This window comes from Pan paniscus, chromosome 5 (genome assembly GCF_029289425.2).
Source record: "Pan paniscus chromosome 5, NHGRI_mPanPan1-v2.0_pri, whole genome shotgun sequence".
Taxonomy (NCBI): domain Eukaryota; kingdom Metazoa; phylum Chordata; class Mammalia; order Primates; family Hominidae; genus Pan; species Pan paniscus.
Genome location: NC_073254.2, coordinates 132515584 through 132537914, shown reverse-complemented (window position 1 = coordinate 132537914; position 22331 = coordinate 132515584). Strand labels below are relative to the sequence as shown.

The 22331-nt window shown below is 36.0% G+C and overlaps 1 long non-coding RNA gene across 1 annotated transcript in view; it reads left to right on the top strand.

Moving 5' to 3' along the window:
- Positions 1-16636, top strand: part of LOC134730509 (uncharacterized) — a 50916-nt gene extending 34280 nt beyond the window's left edge. The window contains exons 2-3 of the long non-coding RNA XR_010112300.1: positions 1659-1771; positions 16509-16636. This is a non-coding gene — a long non-coding RNA (uncharacterized LOC134730509). The remainder of the gene's footprint in view (positions 1-1658; positions 1772-16508) is intronic.
- Positions 16637-22331: the final 5695 nt, after the last annotated feature.

The following is a 22331-nucleotide window of genomic DNA, read 5'->3' as shown; positions in this document are numbered from 1 at the left end:
AGGTGGTTTCAGTGTAAGTGAAGAGCAGAGGGCTTGTAGCACAACCAAACTATATAATAACTTCAAACCTCCATTAAAAAAAAAAAAAAAAAAAAACTTCCTCTTGACCATTTCCATAAGAATAAACAGAAGGTTGAGAAGTGAAAGGAGTCCTAAATGGAACACAAGACAGGGTGAAAAAGCTCTTTGGTCACTTTCAAAGTGCACCTTCTTAAAGTAAGCAGACAAACCAGTTTCTGATAGCCAATGGGCAGATGACAGGAGGGCAGATGACAGGAAGGCAGATGAGCTTCTACGAGTTCCATCCCTGCCATCAGCATAAGGATTGCCTGATTCAGACAACCGTGTGGACCCAGAGGAAAAGGTAGCATTGGCACACATCAGCAACAGGAAGGGAAGGTGAAGTCCCATGCCTCTCCCTACAGGTGTGCCTGGAAGGTAGGAGCTGCTGGAGTATCCCTCTTTAACCAAAAAGTTAAGTGGGAAGTGACTGGTGTGATGGGATAGGAAATGAGAGAGCACTTTTCTGAGAAACCCCAGAAAATAGTGTATTTATTGGTACTCTGTTCTGTAATGTAACCTGAGTGATGTATAATAAAGAATTTTGCTGGTCTTTGTCTCTGGTTCCTGGGAGGGAGGCTCTAAACCCTTGGAATTTCCCAAGTTATAGGGAATGTCTTTGTTATTAATCATGGCCCCTGGAAATTTGTCTGAGTTTGTGCTAATGAGATGACACATAGTGGGCCCATAAATAGTTTCAAGAATAGGGCTGGCCTTGCTGGAAAGGCCAATCACCCATTTACAGGGTCGAAACTTTGATCCAGCCCAATCCCAAGGAGGAGAAAGGGGCTGGAGATTGAGTTCAATCACATGGCCAATGATTCAGTCAATCGTGCTTCTGTGGAAAGACTCCAACAAAAACTCTGAACACCTGAAGACTGAATGAGCTTCTGGGTTAGTAATATATATTGATGAGCCAAGAAGGTGATATATCCTGAGGACAAGGAAACTTGGCATCTAGGACCTTCCCAGACCTCACACTGTCCATCTCTTCTTTTGACTCGTCCTGATTTGTATTATTTATAATAAAACTATGATTATATGTATAGTACTTTGTTGAGTTCTAGGAGTCATTCCAGCAAATTATCAACCTGACAGGGTAGTGGGAGCCCCCAAATTAGTAACCAGTTGACAGAAGTACAGATGGCCCAAGAACTCTGAAATTCGCAGTTGGTGTCCGAAGTGAATGTAGTCATATAGGTGTTAAATCAAGTTTAGCTTAAAGCTGCCTATTTAAATATTTTGAGTTCAGCCTAAAGGTTTCTCTGTACATTGTAAACTATCCTAAATTGAGTTGTAAACAGACTGTAGCCTTCTCTTGTGCCAATCACGGAGTTTTGGACTGTCAAACGTGGCCAACTCTTCAAACAATGTTCAAATAAGGCAGATGCCACCCTGTAACCAATTCAGCTGTTTTTGTACCTCACCTCCATTTTCTGTACCTCACTTTCCTTTTTCTGTTCATAAATCTTCCACCATATAACTGCACTGGAGTCTCTGAGCCTATTCTGGCTTGGGAGACTACTCAGTTTATGAATTGTTCTTTGATCAATTAAACTCTTTTAAATTAAATTTGGCTAAAGTTTTTGTCTTAACAGGTGGTGCCAGAAGTAGAATCCAAAGGAGAGCTTCTAACAACCCCCAGGAGTGCTGAGTGACCAAGTGAGGTATCATTGTGTCCATTGCTCCCTCAGAGCAACTGAGGATCATGGTAAGTTTTCTCTTGGATTCTAACGCTCAACAGATTTGGGTTTTGAGCTCCCCAAGTTTCTTTGAGCAAATTTCTAATCCAAACTGGGTTAGGAAGTTGTGACAGAATCTGGACTGGGTCCAGCATCAGATTGGATCTGATAACTAACTGAGTTGAATCCAATTAGAGGCCTCTTATGTCTCACTGGGTCAGATAGAAACTGGTAGTAAATGGCAGTACTGCAGGAGGTGTAAAATTTAGATTTTGGAAATTCATAGGGATTTTTGTTTTCTACCTCCTTTGTTTCATTTTTCTTACATGCTTAGGTAGGGAAAAAAATCATTGGCTACATTGATCAAGGTGACCTGAGTGCCAAATATATTTGAGGCAAAAATGAAATCCTTAGTTTCTGAAAAACTGAATAACTTCCAGCTTACACACGCATACGTATTAGGCCCTGGAAGCAGCAAATTCTTACAGAAATGGCAAAATCTTCTAAAGAGAAGTTACAGTGGAACATTCCAAATTAACAATACCGCACTGAAGAAGTGCATTTGAAAATAAGGACTCCCAAATTAGTCTCATCTAGGGATGCCTACTGACATGCAGAAGCTTCTAAAAAGATTTCAGTATTTTTTATTTAAAGACTTTATAAAAGATAAATAAAAAGCTTGTGACTAACTGATAAGAAAAATTAAATCTGCTAAACTTTTGGCTTAGATACTATTCCATTCCAAAGGTGGAAAGAAAGCTATCTTAGATAAAGTGTTTATAAAAGGTAGGTACTCAGGTATAATAAGCTTGTTTCTTTTTTTAGGTCTATTGATGCAGAGGCCAGGCATAGAGAATGCTTTCTTTGTGCTGTTCCTTAGGGGCTTCACCCTGAACTCAATAATTTTAGCTAAGAAACGGTAGCTAAGTTGAAAAGAACACCCTATTGACTAAAATACACCTTTCTGGAATTTAATTGGCTATCTTGAAACTCTTTTGTAAAAGAAATTTAAATCTAAGAAGGAAATATCCATTTTTAAGAATGTCTGCCTATGTACATTAGAAATACTTACTATCCTCCTAGATTTACAAAATAAGTTATACCTTTGTTTAAGGTACTTTTCTGGCCATCTTGTCTTAAGTAAACTTTTATTTGACCAGTTTTTTCCCCCTGGTTTGAGCAAACGATGATACAATATTTATGCATAAAATCTTAGCTCTATGCTAATAAAATAGAAATTTGTTTTTGTTCTACCTAAGATTTGTCCCTTTAGAAATGAAACTCTATTGCCTAGTTAACAAGTCCTTAGGGCAATGAAACAGGTAACTGGAAGATTGATAGATCAAATGGGGAAAAGAAAAACTAAAAGCTGACAAATGAATATCCTTTATGAAAGCTACAACATCTGCTTCCCTGTGTTTGCATGTCAATCTGCATTATGTGTCTGTGATAATATTTGGTAAAGTTAGTTTTTAAATTGTTAGGAAAACAGAAATGGCTTTGAAATTATCAGTTAAATATAATTAGGTACTTCCTTGATTTGACTGTGAGCTTATGCCTTTGGTTTAGAGTCTGGATTCAGGTGGCCATCATGAGGTCTGGTGACATGTTCTTAGTGCCTAGACCAGCAGCTACAAGCCAGAATCAAGCCCAGTTATGGCCCTTTCTTCCTCTGCTTTCCCTGTTTTGCCTCCTGGCTATTTAGGGACGGGTTGGACCCTCCAGGTATAGTCCTTCAGGTATAGCCCTGTCTTCTGTCCTGATGGGCTCAGACAGGCCCTGAACTTCATAGTCCTCCTTGGTGCCATGTGGCTACTTGGGACCTAGAATGACTGGGGGAAGACATTGGGGAGGCTGTGTCATACTTTCAAAATGCTTTTCAGTAATTTAAAATCTTGGAGTCACGTTATGTCACATTAAGTAATTGATCATCATAAAATGTCTAAGTCTTCTGTAGGTGAAAATACTGAAATATCAATTGTTCCTCATGAGTTTAAGCCTATATGTATTGACATGTTATTTTTATATGGTATAGAAAAGGTAAATATATTCACATCTGCTAATAAACAATAATTTGAAAAAGTGTCTTTCTAAAAAATTATAAAATGATTTTTATCTACAAATACTGATATAAAAGAGTTCAAAATTACTTTCTATGGTTTTCACTAGAAATTAGGGTTACTAAAAGTTAAAAACTACTAGATATGAAAAAAGCAATTCTGTATACAAAGTGTATAAACAAAAGTAAGATATGCATTTAATGAGAAAAATTATAAAGACATAAATATGTTTGTTAAAAATTTTGTCTGGTTTAAAGTTACATAAAGGCTTCAAACTGAAGGGGTAAAAGAAAAATAGATAAAACAAGATGAATATTACAAGTTGGGGAAAATGTAAAATGAAAGGTTTATGGAAATCTTGTGTGGTTAAAAGATGAGAGGATGACCAAAACGCAGAAATTATTCAATCAAGTTTAGCCTAAAGCTGCCTCCTTACATATTCTAAGTTCAGCCTAAAGGTTTCTCTATACATTGTAAACTATAACCTAAATGGAGTTGTATACAGACTACAGCCAATTCTAGTGCCAATTACTGAATTTTGGCCAAAGGTGGCCAACTCCTCAAACCAGGTTCAAATGAGGCAGACACCAAGCTGTAACCAATCTGGCCATTTCTGTACCTCACTTCCATTTTCTCTAAGTCATTTTCCTTTTGCTATCCCTAAATCTTCTTCCACCCTGTGGCTGCACTGGAGTCTCTGATCCTACTCTTGCTTGGGGGGGTGCTCCATTCATGAATCATTTCTTATTCAAGTAAACTCTTTTAAATTTAATTCAGCTGAAGTTTTCCTTTCTTCTTATTCAAACATAAGAATTTTGCCCTAAACCTGTGATATTGAACCTAACTCCAGGTACAGCCAGAACTGCACTGCACTGAGAAAGTTACTATTGCTCCTAAGTGGCTTTGAAACACTTCTCTAAGCAATAATTTCGAAGGAACTTGATTCTTGAAACGTCATCTGATGTTATTTTTGTCAGTCAGGTTTCTCAACGCCAACTGTCACTGAAGCATTCACACATTTATCTTGGCCCGCCTCTAAAGTGATTGACTAAGGCACTTTGCAGGCTAACAATTTGTCTTGGGCATCCTACTCATCTATATCTATCCCTTCCCCCATTTATGTTCAAATATTTCCAAAAGAAAATGCTACCCTCTGTATTTACCTGAGTTCTTATTGAATCCCTGCTCATGGTATCAAGGCAGAGAAAGAGACCAACTGACTGTCCTTATTTTCACCCCTATGTGTAATCCCTTTGTTGTACCCATAATGTCAGGAAAGACAGGTAATAACATCCCATAGCCAGAAAGGAAGTCTTACCATGAGACTTTCTCTCCTACCCTTGGACACAAGGGTTGTGGCAAACATTTTCCTATTTCATCTATTGAGTCAGCTCTCAGCCTGCAGAGGACCCGTTTCAGATAGGCATTCAGGAATACTTTCTTCTCCTAGTCTACCCACTCTTTTTCCCTCTCATTATTATTCTATTTCTATCCCACTTTCATGTTCCATGGAGGGAAAAAAAGCAGATCCAGTTAGTCTTCCACTCTATTGGAGGTGGCTTTAAGTCCTTCAATGTCTTCAGGGATAAATACCTATGAGACAAACATACCTGTTCTTGCCATTACCAAAAGACTTTCAACAGTATAACAAGTCACTGGGTCAACAAAGTCACTCTTTTTCTCTTTCACTATAAAGTATTCTCCAAGGAGAGGAGAAGGAAGAAAGGAAAAAAAGGGGAAAAAGTATGTAAGAAAACCTTACAGAATTACAAAACTAGAGGCTAAAAGAGTAAGTAGTCATAGTTTTCACTGCTTTTGACCCTGAACTTTTATAAAAACTACACCCCAGTAACTAAAATTGCCCTCCTTGTGTACAGCAGTATGATAAACCACATATAGAAGCCTTTTCTTTCTCAGACTTGAATGTCTTGGTTTGGTAACAGAAAGGAGCAATGAGCAGCTGTACAGACATAGTCAAATTGTACAACTATCTGAATCTTAGTTCTCCCAGTTAATAAGCTTTTGGGATTATTGTAGCAGCAAAATGAGATAATGTGTATAAAGTATATGACCCATAGTAGGCTTACAAAAAGTAGTAGCTATTATTATTGCTATCATTGCTTACTTTTGAAAGGCAAGGTGCTAAATGGTTATAAACCACTGTTTTCAAGCCTAGCAGCATAGATTAGAAGTCTTTATTTCCCTTTACTAGCTACATATCCTTGAGTATTTGCTAAACCTCTCTAATCTTTGATTTCTTCACCCATAAAAGAAGGATAATAAATATTACCTACTTCACAAGGTTGTTTTAAACATTAAATGAAATGAAATACATGAAGTGTTCACAACAGTGTTTGAAAAATTGTGAGCATGAAGTCAATGTTTGCTATTATTGGCAGTAGTTGTAGTGTGGAAAGAGTGGATTTTCAAAAATGAGTTTATTTTGATTGAGAACTCAAATGTTTTGTATATGCAGCCACTCAACTGGGCAATTTCGGTGATGGCAGGTACTGGCTGAACATGTCAGCTCACTCAACAGGAGAGATTCTGCTTTTGAGTTTCTTGCCTCACATTAAAAAAGGTGTTTCCATTCCAACTCTGACCCATCTTCCTGGTTAAGACAGACAAACAGGCAGACAGATACCTCTCCCATTAACATGTATCTAGATTCTTTGAGTATAGCCAAGTGGAGATTATATGAATCCTCATAGATTTTCTCTTTCCTCCACATTGTGGTCCCCAGTTGCACAATGAGTGTTAAGTGGCTGAATGAACAACTCTACAACCATTGAAAGAAAGTTGCTGAGGGGAATGCAGTAATGGATTCTATAGTTGTACCCTGGATTCACACAGCATCAGGTTCAAACCTGGCTATCCTGCTTACAACTCATGGCCTTACACAAGTTACTTAAATATCCAAACATCGGTTTTCTTTCAAGTAGAATGTTAGTATAGGTTATAGTCTCTTATCCAAAATCCTTAAGGTGAAATGGGTTCTGAAATTGAGGCTTTTTCAGATTTTAGAATGTTAATGAGAAATATTCTGTATATTATGTGACATCCCAGCCAGAGTCTCCAGCAGTTCCCTTTAATAAAGCATGCTAATATTTCAGCAGATGATGTAGGATTATTCACATTATTACATCAAATAAACAACAATTTGCCACCAATTGAGTTCAGGTGAGGTCATATTCTGCTACCAAATGAATTAGAAAATCAGCTTCCAATTTGTAGTGGTTTTTTTATTTCGGTATTGGAGGAAAAGTACTGTGAACTTGAAATATTTGTTCCTGCCTCTACGGTGTTTTGGAACCCATTAAACGAAATTGTCACAATAAAGTGACTCTAAGTCATATTGGAGTATGAAGCCATACTCTCTAAAGAAAGAGTATTTATAACCCCAGGGACACTCAAAGACATAGAGTCACATTTTCATACAGCAAATTATCATGCAGTTGTCTTTACATGCTCTCTTTTAATTGTACGTTAGTACTTTGTCAACTAATTCTTCTTAACTCAGCTTAAGTTCCCTGGTTCTTCATTATAATCACTCCCTTGCATTCCCCCATTTCCTTTGCCCCCTCCTGCTCAATGTTCTCCCTTGTAAAAAGCCTACTCCTGATTAAATCCTACTCTTGCACCCACTTTGTGATTTCATTCCCACAGCTGAACATTGCTGGAGTAAACAATACAATCACACTGAATGGTCCAATGTTGAATTCATAACTTTGAATTCAGGTACACCCAGAGAGCTTTCTGGCTCTGCCACTCAGACCCCTTTACCTTCTCATTCTTCTATCTTCTAAAGGACTCTTTTTTTCATCTCCCTTGAAACCTATACTTGTACCCCCATCCTCTTTCTCAGATGATGGTCCTACTTTCTATTTCAATGGGAAAACAGAAGCACTCAGAGAGAAGCTTTTGTAAGCTCCCAGCACCACATCTACCCAATTATCTGCATCTATGCCTAAATTCTCTGCTGTCCTCCAGCTATAAAGGAAGTTGGCTGCCCTGGGCACAATCCTTGGATCATTTCTTCTCTACATCTAGGTTCTTTTCCTGGATGAATGCAAATGGCTCCTCAACATCTCCACTTGGACATCTACTAGGCACTATAAACTCAAGCCATCCAAACTATACCCCTCATTTCCCCTCAACAAATCTGTTATCCCTCATTGCTGGAAATAGCATCTCCATTTTTGCAGTTTCTCAAATTTGAAAATTTCTATAATACTTAATTTCTGTTTCTCCCCTACCATACATCTCATTCCATCATCAGATCCTGTCAATTCAAATTTCAGCATGTATTCAGACAACAAGCACTTCTTATCAGCTCCAAGGTCCCATTCTAATCCAAACCACCACCATCTCAAATTAATGCAATGGCCACCTAACTGCTTTACATGATTCCTTGCTTGCCCTGTATTGTCTGCTTCTTCTTGACAATCACCAAAGTGATGCTTTCAAAACCTGCCAAACAGCAGTCTCTTCTGATCAAAACCCTCAAGGAGTTTACTCAGGGAAAAAGACAAGTTTCCCACAAGGCCTGCACCATTCAGACCTCAATCTCTCTCTCAGCTCTACCACTATTATTCTCCCTCTTGCTTGCTGCTCCAACTACACTGACCTCATAGCTGTTCCCTGAGCACATTCCTGCCTCATGTATTTGCAGTTTCCATTGGCTGGAACACTATTCCCCAGACATCAATGTGTCTTGGTCCCTCACCTCCTTCAGATTTTGAAATGCTGTCTTCTCAGTGAGGTTTGCCTTGTTGGTCTTATTTAAATTGCAACACTCTTCCTCATTGAACTGCCTGTCTCCCTTCCATGCCTTCATATTTTCCATTCTCCTTTTCACTATCCAATACCATATTGTATTTTACTTATTTATTTGTTCATTATGTCTTTCCCCGCTAGGATATAAGCTTGACAAAGGGTGATATTTGGGCAGCTTTATACACTATTTTTTTCTCAGTACCTAGAATAGTGCCTGGCAATAAATATTTATTGATTGAATGATTAAAATGCAACAGCCATATTAATTTTTAATATGAACATGAGGTTCACAGAAATGTCCTACCCCTGGGGAGTACAGAACGGCTGTATATAGTTTTACATTCATTGCCTTCTGCCTACAGGGATTCATCACTGGGAAGGTTTGAAGAGGCTTCATGTAATGTGTTCAGTCATAAATCTCATCTCAGGGTCATTCTACAGCATCCTTTGCTTGAACCCAACTAAGGAGTAACATAAACAGAATAGGTTTTGACAACTTCCTTTAATATTTTTAAAAAGTAAAGCAATGCATTTATTATATATTTTTATATTTTATTAATTACACTCAGCATGGAACCAATGAACTCTTATTTTACATACAATTCCTACAATTGTACCACAATTGTACTTAGCCCTTAACAGAATAAAAGAAATGTGGCTCATAGAAGTAGGCAAATCAGCAGGAGGAAATGTGTCCAAAAATCTTACTAAACGAGAAAATGGGAAAACTTTTTTAATCAATTAAGCATAGGGACAAACAACCCAAAAGGATATCTAAAAATACTAAAACAAAGCACAGATAAGTGATGTTTATAGTTTTAGTTCTGAATTACTGAGAAAGGCTGAAACTAAGTTCACATTCTTTTTTTTATTTTTTCAAGACCAACTTTGAATCTTTACTTTTTCTATAACTGCTTTATTGAGATACAATTAACACAGTGTACAATTCACCCACATAAAGTATACAGCTCAATGAGTTTTAATATATTCCAGAGTTATGCCACCATAACCACTAAGTTTAGAACATTTCCATCACCCACAAAAAACAATCCCATACTCATGAAAGTCTCTATCCCTTTCCTGTGAAGCCTTTTGTGACTGGTTTCTTTCACTTACCATAATGTTTTCAGGGTTCACCCATGTTATAGCAAGTATTAGTACTTCATTCCTTTTAAGTTTAATGTATTTTTAAAGATAGAAGTTTAGTATTTCAACTAATATTTAATTCAAATAATTTAATTTTAAACTAATATTTACTAATATTAATATTCAGACCTAGCATACAAACTGTGGTCTCTAACATCATTCTCCACTGAAAACATCCAGGGGTCACTTTAAAATTGCTCAATTCAGTAGGCATGAGTGGTTCAAGGTGAGCCTAGAACATCTTATGTCAAAAATCAAGAAGCTATTGGACTAAATAATGGGGCCATGTCAAAAGGATGCAGGAACCAGGATGAAGGGACTCCTATTACTTTCATGGTACCTCCTTTTCCTCAGTGAAATAGGAAACAAAGTCAGCCATCATCTGAGAATGAGCATGAAGGTGGAGGCACTAGAGATTTGAACAGAGAAGAGCTGTGGGAAAGAGTCTTTTAGAATAATGAGGTGGTTAAGAGACCAGAAAAATACCCAGAAATAAAGATTGTAGTGGATATAAATACTATGAGTCAATGAAAATTCATGACTTAATAGCAATAATCAAAAAGGAAAAAGTTGGGAAAATTTCATATTGCTATCAGCAGTAACTCTTCAAACTACTTTTACTTTGATGATTGGTAATTAAAAGAAAGAAATTGAGCATTTATCCAGCCTTTCAAGGTAACAACTAATCACAGCTGATGATGGATTTCTCTAATTTACAGAACACTTAAGCTAATAAGTGTAGAAGAAATTATAGGATTTTATAAACATAATTTTCCAAACCCTCTTATTGACCTAGGCAAGTATTACCAAGTGATGTTAAAATCATTTAGGTGAAAGCAAGAACCACACTTGACACAAGTTACTTTCTAGTGTCTCAGGGCAAAACACTCCTGTGCAATAAAAGGATTAGACTGTCATCATCCGGATCCAGTGGCCTACCTATGCATTACTATTGGTGAGTCAACTAGATAGAATGTGTCCTCTGATATGATTCAACAAGAAACCCACAAAATCACCTACATTGTATTCTAGACAGAGATGTTTAACTTGAATTCATCAAGCTTTCCAAGGATGATTCCTGTTTTCAGGATACAGAAGGAATAGAGAAATTCAATTACAGAAGGAGGAGCGGAAAGGAGAACAAGAACAGGAAGAAGAAAGAAAAAGTAAACTAAAGAGGAATAAAGGAAGTAAAATAATTAAAGGAAGTGAAGGAAAAAGGAAGAAAGGAATCAGGAGGAAAATGGACACACCATCACATAGACCCAGAGAGTTTATAAACACAGAGTTTTTAACATTCTTCAAGGAAATTGACCAGGTCTCTGGTCATATTTACATAACACATATAATAACACATATAATAAATATGTGTTATGAAAGAGAAGTTGTGCTTGATCAAAAGAGTTTAAAGCAACTTAAAGACCAGATGCAATACAAAGAATATTTGGGACTCAGCTGGAGAAGCTTGAATATGGTCTCAGTATGAGGTGCAATGAAATTTTACTAAAATAGAAGGGTAGAGTTTTTTGAAAAAATAAGTTACAAAAAAGGTATGTAGGTATGTACTGCATAGTCTTTTTTAATTTAAGAAATTTTGTTGTAGGGGTAGGTAGATAGGTGGCCAGAAAGACAGTTAGATCTGGAAGGATGCACAGAGGTGATTTCTGGAATTATCTTAATTTCTTTAAACTTTTGTCTGTGTTTGCTAATTTTCTGCACTTTACTTGTACCTCTGTAATAATAAAAGACTGTGTAAAATAAATAAAAATTGAGTCAATCCCAATAAATCAATCAATAAACAATGTTTTAGAATCAAAAACAGCATGATTCAAGATGGCAAATGAGAAAATCTTAATAAAATGAGAGTAAAGTAATTTTTAAAGTATATGTTTAAAGATGTACCCTTTAAAGATGAGTAGATTATGAGGAAAGCCATTTCCAGAGAAAAAAGATTATGGAGTTATTCGTAAATGAAACAAGGTAGAGAAAGCTATAGCTTTTAAAACATACTGAGTGCCCACAGTGGAGAAAGGAGGACTTTCCAGCAAAAATCTAGGGCGTCTCCAAACTCAGAATTAGCTAGCATAGAAGATGGAGTAAGAAGTGGGGCTAAAAACTGAAGTTAACTGGAAGTTTCGGAATCACATAATGCTATGAAGAACAAAATTGGTCAGCTTAATAAATGCTTCATTCTGTTCTTAACAAGGTATGCCCTCAGAGGAAACTATTTAACCAGAGGCTAACCTGCCAGGGTTTTATGGATGCCTAACTTACCCAGGGGAAGGAAAAACTCTAGTCCACTGTAGGCATTCTTTCCCAGCTAAGGGAGAAGCAGACAGCTGAGAATCACTTGTAAGGTTCAAAGTCCAGAGGCACAGGTTCACTAAAAGATTGAGACCTAACTATAGAACGATAGAATACATCCCCTCCTTTCACACCAACTCGCCTATTACTAAAGACTTGTTTACAGCAGTTCCTTTTACCCAGCAGTTCCTTTTACTTTATGTCCAGCTATTAAGAAGAAAGTATAAAGCATACTAAAAGGCAAAAACAAAACAAAACAAAAGCAAAAAACACACAGTTGGAAGAGACAAAGCAAACATCAGAACCAAACTTGGATGTGGCAGGGATGTTGGAATTGTCAGACAAGATATTTTAAGATAACTATGATTAAGATGCTAAGGACTTTGACAAATAAAGTAGATTGCAAGCAGAAACAGACAGGCAATGTAAGCAGAGAGATGGAAGTTCTAAGAAAGAATGAAAAAAAATGTTAGAGACACACATACACAAAAAGCCACTGAAACAGAAATGAAGTCTGCCTTTAGAGCTTATTAGCAGACTGGACACAGCTAAGGAAAAAATCTCTAAGCTTGAGGATATTTAAATAGAAACCTTTGAAACCGCAAAACAGATCAAAAAAAGAAAAAAAAAAGAGCAATATCCAAGAACTGTAGAAAAACTGCAAAAGGTATAACATACACATAATAGGAATACCAGAAGGGAAAGAAAGGGAGAAAATAACAGAAGAAATATTTGAAACAATAATGAGTAAAAATTTCCCACCAATGTATGTCAGACACTAATCCAGAAAGCTCAGAGAATACCAAACAGAATAAATGGCAAAAAAGTACACTTAGTATATCATATCCAAACTACAGAAAATCAAAGTTAGTGAAAGAAGTCAGAGGAAAAATAACCTTACCTATAGAAGAGTACTACCTTACTATTACAAGGCACTCACACTACGCATGAAGTGGTATAGAAATTGAATTACATCCAATTTCTCAGCAGAAACCATTCAAAAAAAGAAGAAAGCGAAGTGAAATATTTAGTGTTGAAAAAAAAACACCAGCCAAAAATTTTGTGCCCTGCAAAAATATTCTTCACAAGTGAAGAAGAAATAAAACTTTCTTAGGCAAACAAAAATTGTGGGACTTTGTTGCCAGGAGATCTGAGTTGTATGATTTGTTAAAAGAAGTTCTTTAGAGAGAAGAAAAATGATGTAGTTCAGAAACTTGGATCTAAATAAAGAAAAGCATTGAAGAAGGAATAAATGAAGGTAAAATAAAAACTTTTATTTTTCTTATTCTTAATTGATCTAAAGTTTGTTCAAAATAGTAATAACAACAATATATTCAATTACATCTGCTTATGTGCATGTATGCTTATGTATACATGAAATAAATGGCAGCAGTGATGCAAGGAACAGAAAGGAAGAATTTGCATAAGGGGTTCATACTATGCATGAAGTGGTATATAGTGTTATATGAAAGTCAATTTGGATTAGTTGCAAATGTATATTGCAAACTCTAGGGCAACCAAACAAAAAGTTAAAAAGTGTAATTAATATGCTAGGAGAGAAGAGGAAACAGAATCATATAAAATATTCAACTAAAACCATAACAGAAAGAGGAACAAAGACCAAGGGCAAGAAATAGAAAATAGCGGCAAATATGGTAGATATCAATCCAACTGTATCAATAATCACTTTGAACATCAATGTTTAAGTACATCATTTAAAATACACATTATCAGAGTAGAACAAGAAACAAGACCTAACTATATGTTGGCTACAGAAACCCATTTTAAATATAAAGATATATAAAGTTTAAAAATAAAGGACTCGCTCACACATGTAATCCCAGAATTTTGGGAGGCCAAGGTGGGCAGATCACTGAAGTCAGGGGTTCAAGATCAATCTGGCCAACATAGTGAAATGCCATCTCTATTAAAAATACAAAAATTAGCCAGGCAAGGTGGCATGCACCTGTAATCACAGCTACTCAGGAGGCTGAAGCATGAGAATCGCTGGAACCCAGGAACCGGAGGTTACAATGAGCAGAGATCACGCCACTGCACTCCAGCCTGGGCAACAGAGTGAGACTTGGTCTCTAAATAAATAAATAAATGGATGGAGAAAGATATTCCATGCTAACATGAATCAAAAGAATGCAAAAGTAGCAATATTCATTTCAGACAGAGCAGACCTCAACCAAGGAAAGTTATCGAGGATAAACAGAGACATTGCATAATGATGAAGGGTCCATTCTCCAAGAAGACATAACTATCCTTAACGTGTATGCACCTAACAACAGTGTTAAAACACGTGAGACAAAAACTGATAGAGCTGCAAGCAGAAATAGATGAATCTATTAGTACAATTACTTAGCACCCCCCTGTCAGAAATAAACAGATCCAGAAGGCAGAAAATCAGTAAGAACATGACTGAACTAAACAGCACCATCAATCAACTAGACATAATTGATATCTGTAGACTACTTTATCTAGCGACAGCAGAATAACACTCTTCTCAAGCTCACATGGAACATTTACCAAGGCAGACCACATTCTGGCCCATAAAACACACCTGAACACATTTAGAAGAATATAATTCATACAATGTTTGCTCTCAGACTACAGTGGAATTAAAATAGGAATCAATAACAAAAAGTTAGCTGGGAAATCGTAAAATACTTGAAAATTAAACAACACACTTTTAAATTACATTTAAGTCAAAAAAGAAATCTCAAGAGAAATTGAAAACAAATTGAATTAAATAAAAATGAAACAAGTTGATGAGCTTTTAAAATTGAAATTATTAGGCTAGAAGAAACAAAGAAATAATATTTAAATAGAATTTAAATAAAAAACATTAAAATTTAGGAATATGCGATATGGTATTTTAAATAAAGTAGCATACAATATAATATTATGAGTTCTGGTCTGGGAGAAAACATGCCCATGCAGAAAGAAAGACACAATGCTCTCTAATTTGAGAATTGAAGTCTATGCGTGCTATGAAAATAGCTCTTTTTTATTTTTTGCAAAAGGATTATCTCTGTCATGTCTTCAACCTTAAGTTATTATGGAAATGCTATAGTACAATCAATGAGTCTTCTGCACACAATAGACTAATGTTCTAAGTTTTCTCAATCATATGACGTTAGAAAATTAAGCAAAATTCTGACTCAATTTCCCCAGCTGTAAAATGGGCATAAATTTCTGTTCTATCTTACAGCAGTATTGTGAGACTGTATTCACTCACCCTGCACACATTTATCAAGGACCTATTACACGCGCTGCATTTCAGTATTCTTAAACAAAGCCAGTAGGCTGGCTGGTCTCCTGAGTCTACTGAAAGGAAATAATGATAAAGCACCCGTTAGAGACCTCTTACTTAAATGGTTTAAATATATATATATATATATATATGAGTAAAATATGCTATTACATTAAGTTAAAAACTTTAACCTGATTGTAGGCTTCATACATCTCTTGTGCCATGCTATCCAGTAAGTTTATTTTCAGTAAGAACACATATTTCAGTGTGTACTTTTATAGGTAGTAGACAACCTAAAGTTAATTACATAACACTAAAGCAAGACTTTCTCATATCAACAGCTTAAGAACTTTTAAATAAATAAGGACATAAATTACTAATAATGAATGTAGAAATGTTGCTATCACCCAATGTTAAAAACAATTCTGTTAACCCAGAATGCACAGCTGGGGCAAATAATCTTAAAAGAATTTGGGAAATTGTATCACTTTTACTTTTCATCTCACAACAAGTATAATATTTCCAATGCTGTCCTCTGAGTGAGGATTATCAAAAGAATTGATTTTCATATTAAATTCCATCTAAAATGTACTATAGTTCCTTGGGTCATGAAACATAGATGCTCCATCTGGTTTGCAATGCTTATATCAGTTTGAGGTTAGTTTTTTTGGTTTTTGGTTTTTCTCCACCTAGAGAGCTTGTGCTCCCTCCACCCCTTTCTCTGAACAATAGATATTTTAAAGACAAAAATCCACTGACCTTCTTCAAGGGTCATTTGGAACCTTGGGTAACATGTAACAGTTCTTACTGATGGACTTTCATACACAGTTACCAGAGACGTTAAGTCTATGGTAAACAGGGTCTAGGGAAATACAAACCTGGATCTGTCTGCCAACTCATTATTAATACATGTGAATGGCCCGGACCCCTGACCTACACAGTGAATCTGTAAGCACAACTTCCCTCCTTCCTCTCTCCTCAGTATGACACTTTGGTGGTTGCTGGCTGTGCTTACTTTCCTCTATAATTTGTATTCATGTAACCTCCATTACAATATTAACTCAGATTTATTTTGTTTCCACATCTGTTCTTCTCAGCCCTGTTGATAGCACTTCATGGTAAGATGAGCTAGGGAAAGAAAATAAGCAGGGCATGTGGAGTTGCTGGGAATAGACATGGAGCTCTCTTCCTTTGATCTCCAAAGTCGTGTTTCTCCTACAGAGAGTTTCCTCTATGCATCATGGAAAGCATTAGGGGCTGAAGTCACACCACTGTGAAGTTTAAGAAGAGAAAAAGAGAAAGAAGAGACAACTAAAAGCTCTGGAATTGGAAATGAAGACTCCTTGTGCAGTCCTTAAATATTAAAATAAACATCTTTTAAAATCCTCAGGTGAACTTGTGCAAATTGCATATGCAAGTGCATGTAGAAATAGAATTGTTTGATATATTTAACTCAAGACTTAAAGTACTCTTCAGATGAGTGTCTAATAGGAAAAAGAAAAATTTTATCACCAACAGGAGGATATTAATGTTGCTACAAAACTCAAAATATTCTGAAGTTCGCTGCTAATATTGCAGTGTCAGAGCTCGAAGAATTTTGATGATCATTCATCTCCCCATACTTACTTATTAACTAAATAATCATTATTAGCAACATATATGTGTTCATTGTCAAATTGGTTCATAGCCCTTTCACTGGCTTAACCATGAGAACGTAAAATCTAGTCTATTATTTTTTCTAAAAAAACTAATAAAAGTTCTTCTGGGCATTAAAATCCTATGCCTAAATGTGATTTTAGTTTCATATCACATTATTTTACTTTTCATTTTTCTTCAGGTAAAAAATAATCAAATCAAATTGTAGTTTCCGTTTTACCCAGTTATTTTGGCCCCAAAGAGATGATAGTGAATAATTTAAATTATATTATATATTAATCATTTTTATTACGTTTTTGTTAGGCAGGAATAGTACCATTATTCCTCTATCCCTTCCCTTAAAAAAAATTCAGAAATGGGCTAATGGCTGTGAATATGGAAGGAGTTGTGCATAGTGTTTAAAAGTGTTAAATCTGAGCTGAGAGAAAATTAGTTCTTTTGCAAACAATGGAAAACCAGGGAATTATTTCATTGTCACGACCCAGTAGCCACCAGATGCTTAGAATTCCATGTATTTTAAAAACAAACCATTCAACGACTCCTTTGACACCCAAAGTATGTCAATAATTCAATGTATTAGTTGGATGCAAATTTTATACAATAAGGTATGGAAAGCAAACTGTAATTGGGAGTGCCAGAGTGAATGGAGCTCTATCCTTTGACAGAGCCCATTGTTGAACCCCAGCCTGAACCCCCGACCCTTTACTTTGCAGGGATACAATAGCCTTTGATATGAGATGGTGGGAAACAGACTTAGAGACTCATTTCACATTCAGTTGCAATTCATCAGTTTGGCGGGGACTTTTAACAGCTTTAATGACCACAGCAATTGATGGTTAAATCAATTTGTGCCGGTGACAGCATGGCTGGCCTCTAGACTGTAACAATCCAGGATTGCACTAGGCAGAAAAGACTCTGTTATTCAGATGTGCACGGCTCCTACTTAGCTCAAAGTGAGAACAACAGGGAGACAGAGTCTCTCACAGGGCAGGCCCTGGAGAATGCACTCATTCACTCCATTTGACTACACAATGCCAGAGCTTCTTTGTAAAGTGTCGCGGTAGAAATTTTTTTTTAAGTATTGTTGGAAGTAAAAATATACAGTAGGAGACAAAGGTTTCTAATATTTAACTATATCCTAAGAGAAAGTAGCAAGCCAGAAAGAATTTAACCTTTGTTTCTTTGATCGAAATGGGTGGTCCTACTACCATCACTAGACACCCCTCCTCCCGTAAAAAATTGAAAGAAAGGAAAAGAAAATCAACAGCAGAGATTATAACAGAGGAGGTTTCCATTTAGAAAAAAAAGGTGAAATGGTAATTAGAAAAACACCACCACCACATTCTGTGTCCAAGAAAAGGAAGAAATATTGCTCCCTCTTCTGTTTATCACAGGTAGTTTTTTTCCAAATAGAAGATGTCTTTTTACATTTTTAAATATAAATGTTTACAGTGAAGAAACATGGCATCAGCATAGTGAGATGCCAGGCTGGCTTATATGATTTATTTATAATAAAAAAGTTAAATAAATAAATACTTTGCTAAGCCTACTTTATAATGTTTAAGAAATTTATAAGAAAATTTGACATTTTACAGGTGGGGGAAGGGACAGTCATTTCACCAACAGAACTTTTTGTGCCAGCACACATGAGTGTTAGAATGACTAATTAAACTCCATACAATACTTTACAAGTCTGCATAAAATTTGCTATGTAAGGCATCTCACTGTAACTTCAAATAATGGAGGACGCAAACATATCATTTAAACATCAGAATAATAACTGCTGGAAAAACGTAAGGTCCACATATGCACTTTAAGGAACTTCTAAGGTATGAAAACTAATTTAATAAGTGTTTAGGATTTTTAAAAAAACAGGCATCATGCTACAAATTTTGCAAAACAGAAATCCTCTGTAAAAGTACAAAACTCAGACACATAAAGTATTAAATTCAGGACTTGATGGAATTGACCGCAGGATGGAATTTTTGTGATCTTGAGTTACCTTTCATGCTCCATTAGAAATCAAACCAAATAATAAAATATTTTTAAAAGTTATTAAAAAGAAGGGGGAAAAGGAATCTCTCTTAGAACATAGGTGGATCCATGGGAAATGTATTGCACAAAACACGCAGCTATAGCACTATGAAAAACATGTAAACAACATTTTCCAACAGATTTGTCTAAACATTGAAAGAATATTGAGGTTGTACAGAGGAGGTCTTGGCACTGAGTCCAGAAGCTGAGCTTGGTAACTGGGGAGGGGGAAGAAAAGGAGGCGAGTTTCCATGGCAACGCTGGTGCTGCGTGCAAATGGAACAAGCGTGCATCTTCCCAAGGGAGGAAGGGAGCATGGAAAGTGGAAATGGAGGGGGAAGGGCAGTGTAGCTTCTGCAAGGCCAGTTTATGCTGAATAAGTGTTTTGTGTAAAACTGTGACATGATCTATATCAGAGTATATATTCTGAGAGACCTGAGATCCTCTTGTGATGTACTGAAGCAATGATTAAAGATCATTTTGCCTGGGAATATATATTTATCTTACAATATCCATTTTGGATATATAAAAATATTGAATTCATCCTGTTGCATACATTGTCCTCTGCCTTCACAATAGAATAGCATGAGGTGACTAGAATAGAATTTTGCATGGATTTTCCATATCTTTATACCTGAAAGTCAAGTTTATATGGGAGAAAAAAACCTTTTATGTCCTTCTCTTAGCTTAAAAGGCAGATAGATGTGGTTTCTTATAGTGTTAAATGTGAAACTTTATTCACAATCATGACAACAGTGTTTCATGTGTCACAAGGCAGTATATTACACGTAAGGAATAAGACTGTATAAAAGCTAACTGATAACATTACTTATCTCATTTAAATTAAATCATTATTAATATTTTATCCCATTATAAATGACAATGTGAAGATTAAAACAAAGTGACACCAAGAAGAGGTGACAGATGGAGAGCTAACTCTCCTCAATGCTCTAGAAATCAACATATTACCACTAAGGAAAAACCCTTTCATTGGAGGTCAGATTATAGTGCAAATTAGCATTGAGTAGAAATGCCCTGATAAAATGTGGGCTTGATTGCACAAGAGTTAAACTTACACCATTGCCTGATGGTTTTAACAATTAAAACTCTGGATCATAATATATACTAGTCTATAAATTCTATGAAGGTAGTGGCTATGTTTACCTTTTCCACATAATAGTGTGAAGTTTCTCAGCAACCATCACAAAACCTACATATAGCAGATACTTAATACGTATTTGTTGACTACTGAATGAATAAAACAAACCATTTTCAAAATTGGGAGAGACAGTTTGTAAATGCACAGGAAAGAGATGAATCTTCATTCATCATCTCCGATATAATAAGCAGCATGCTCATATTATCTGACTTAACACTCACAAATACCTACAAATGTTTTTATTATTATCCCCATTTTACAAATGAGAAAAGAGAATCTCTGGACATCTAGGTAATTTCCTCAAATTTACACCACTGAAAAAGCTTGTATTCAAGCCTAGTCCTGTCTAAATATGCAATTCATGATCTTTCAACTTCCTCTAGTGCCTACTTTATACCAGACAGCATTGAGTAGAGCCCACTTTGTCCAAATAGGAAGAACCGAAGTGCAAAGGACTCACTTGCCATACTCATCACTCTTCTTGGGAACCCTCTAAAAACCCAGAGTGCCATTCTTTTGGTGTCCCATCAGTACTGCTCCTTGAAAGCCAGTAGAGGCCAGAAACTGAAATCCAAAGTTGAATTAACCAAGTATAACTCTAAACCCTTCATGTATAGCTGGGATTAAAACACTGTAGAAGTTATATATATATATATATATAGTGTTCCCAAATTCTATTGAAGTCCTAAAGGAGCCTACATTTCTACTACCTAAATGCTGCTTCCCACACTTCATAATCAAGCCCAGCCACTTCAGCCAACAGTAAGCCCCTTCGGACCAGCAAAGCCTTATCCAAATTCATTTCAACCCCTTCCCTTCCTCATCCTCCCTTTGTCTGCCTCCTTAAAAAATTAGTTCCAGTGAATCCAAAGGAACCTCCATTCAACTGTCAGTAGATTTTACTAAAAACTTAGTGTCTTCATAGAATAATCTCTCTGGTATATCCTAATGATCCTTTTCCTCTGAAATAGAGGTTGTTTGTCTTCCTTCTCCTTGCATTTCAAGGGTCATAAACCTCCCAAGTTCCCACCAACATTTTCAACAATTGTTCTTTCACTCTTGTTTGAGACTGTAGGATTCATCTTTATTTATGTGCTCACTCATTATGAGCAGATAATAACATGACAGGCATTGTCTCAAGACATTGTTTTATTTTCCATAATTCTTAAGTCCACTCCAAAAAGCAGTGGTTTTATACATACAACACCCCAAGCAAGTTTCAAACAGGTTAAATAATTAACCTAGTTTTTGAGGTGGAGTGGGAATTTGAACCCCCAAATGAGATTCTCTTCATAGCACTATGTTCTATTTGGCTATATGAACCTCTTTCCACCCTCATTTCTGCCATCTTCTAATCTCCATATAACTCCCCACATTCACTGAAGACTCTTGCCCTTGACTTGTAAGACTCTATTGCCAACATTTTGGGGCATGTCAATGCCCCCACCTTGCGCAGACATATTAGTATAATACTAACCTGTGCCCCAATAATCTTTTCCTGTGGTGAAACTCATCTGTAAGAAAGTAATGAATAAGTAAGTCTGTAAGTAAATGTTTGAGGGCTGGGAAAAAGAGAGTGAATATGGTGCTAGGGGCAAAACCCTTCAGAAATGTGAAACTTTAGAGCTGAAGAATGAGAAGTGCCGGAAGTTGTATTAAGTTCTTAATCACATGCTTGAAGGTTACCCATAACACAACAACAACTTAAACAGTCAATATACGTTTTATCTAACATTCAGGTTTAGAATTATCTCAGCATAACAATATATGGTTTCAGCATTTATCTGTTTTCATTTGCAGTTATTACTCTATAGCATATTGCAAATTCAGGAAAAAATAGATCAATGGCTCCAATATTGTTTATTGAAGCATAAAGGTGGCAAAATAATCAATAAATTACTAAAATCAGGAAAGTCATAAATAGTGAACCAAACTCCAGGACAAGTGACTCTGCAAGTGCAATCACTTGCATAAACAGAGGAGGATAAAATGAAAATAGGCTGCATAATAATGAGAATCAGAATATTGAATTTTATTGAACTAGTGATGGATTTATATCTGCAGTTTCTATTGAAAGTATATCAAATACTGGTATCAAGTCATAAAACATTTTACATCATTTACAAAAAACCACAGGAACTTCTCTGGTAAACCAATTGAGTTTTTCCAAAATGAAGACGAAATAATGTTTTCCA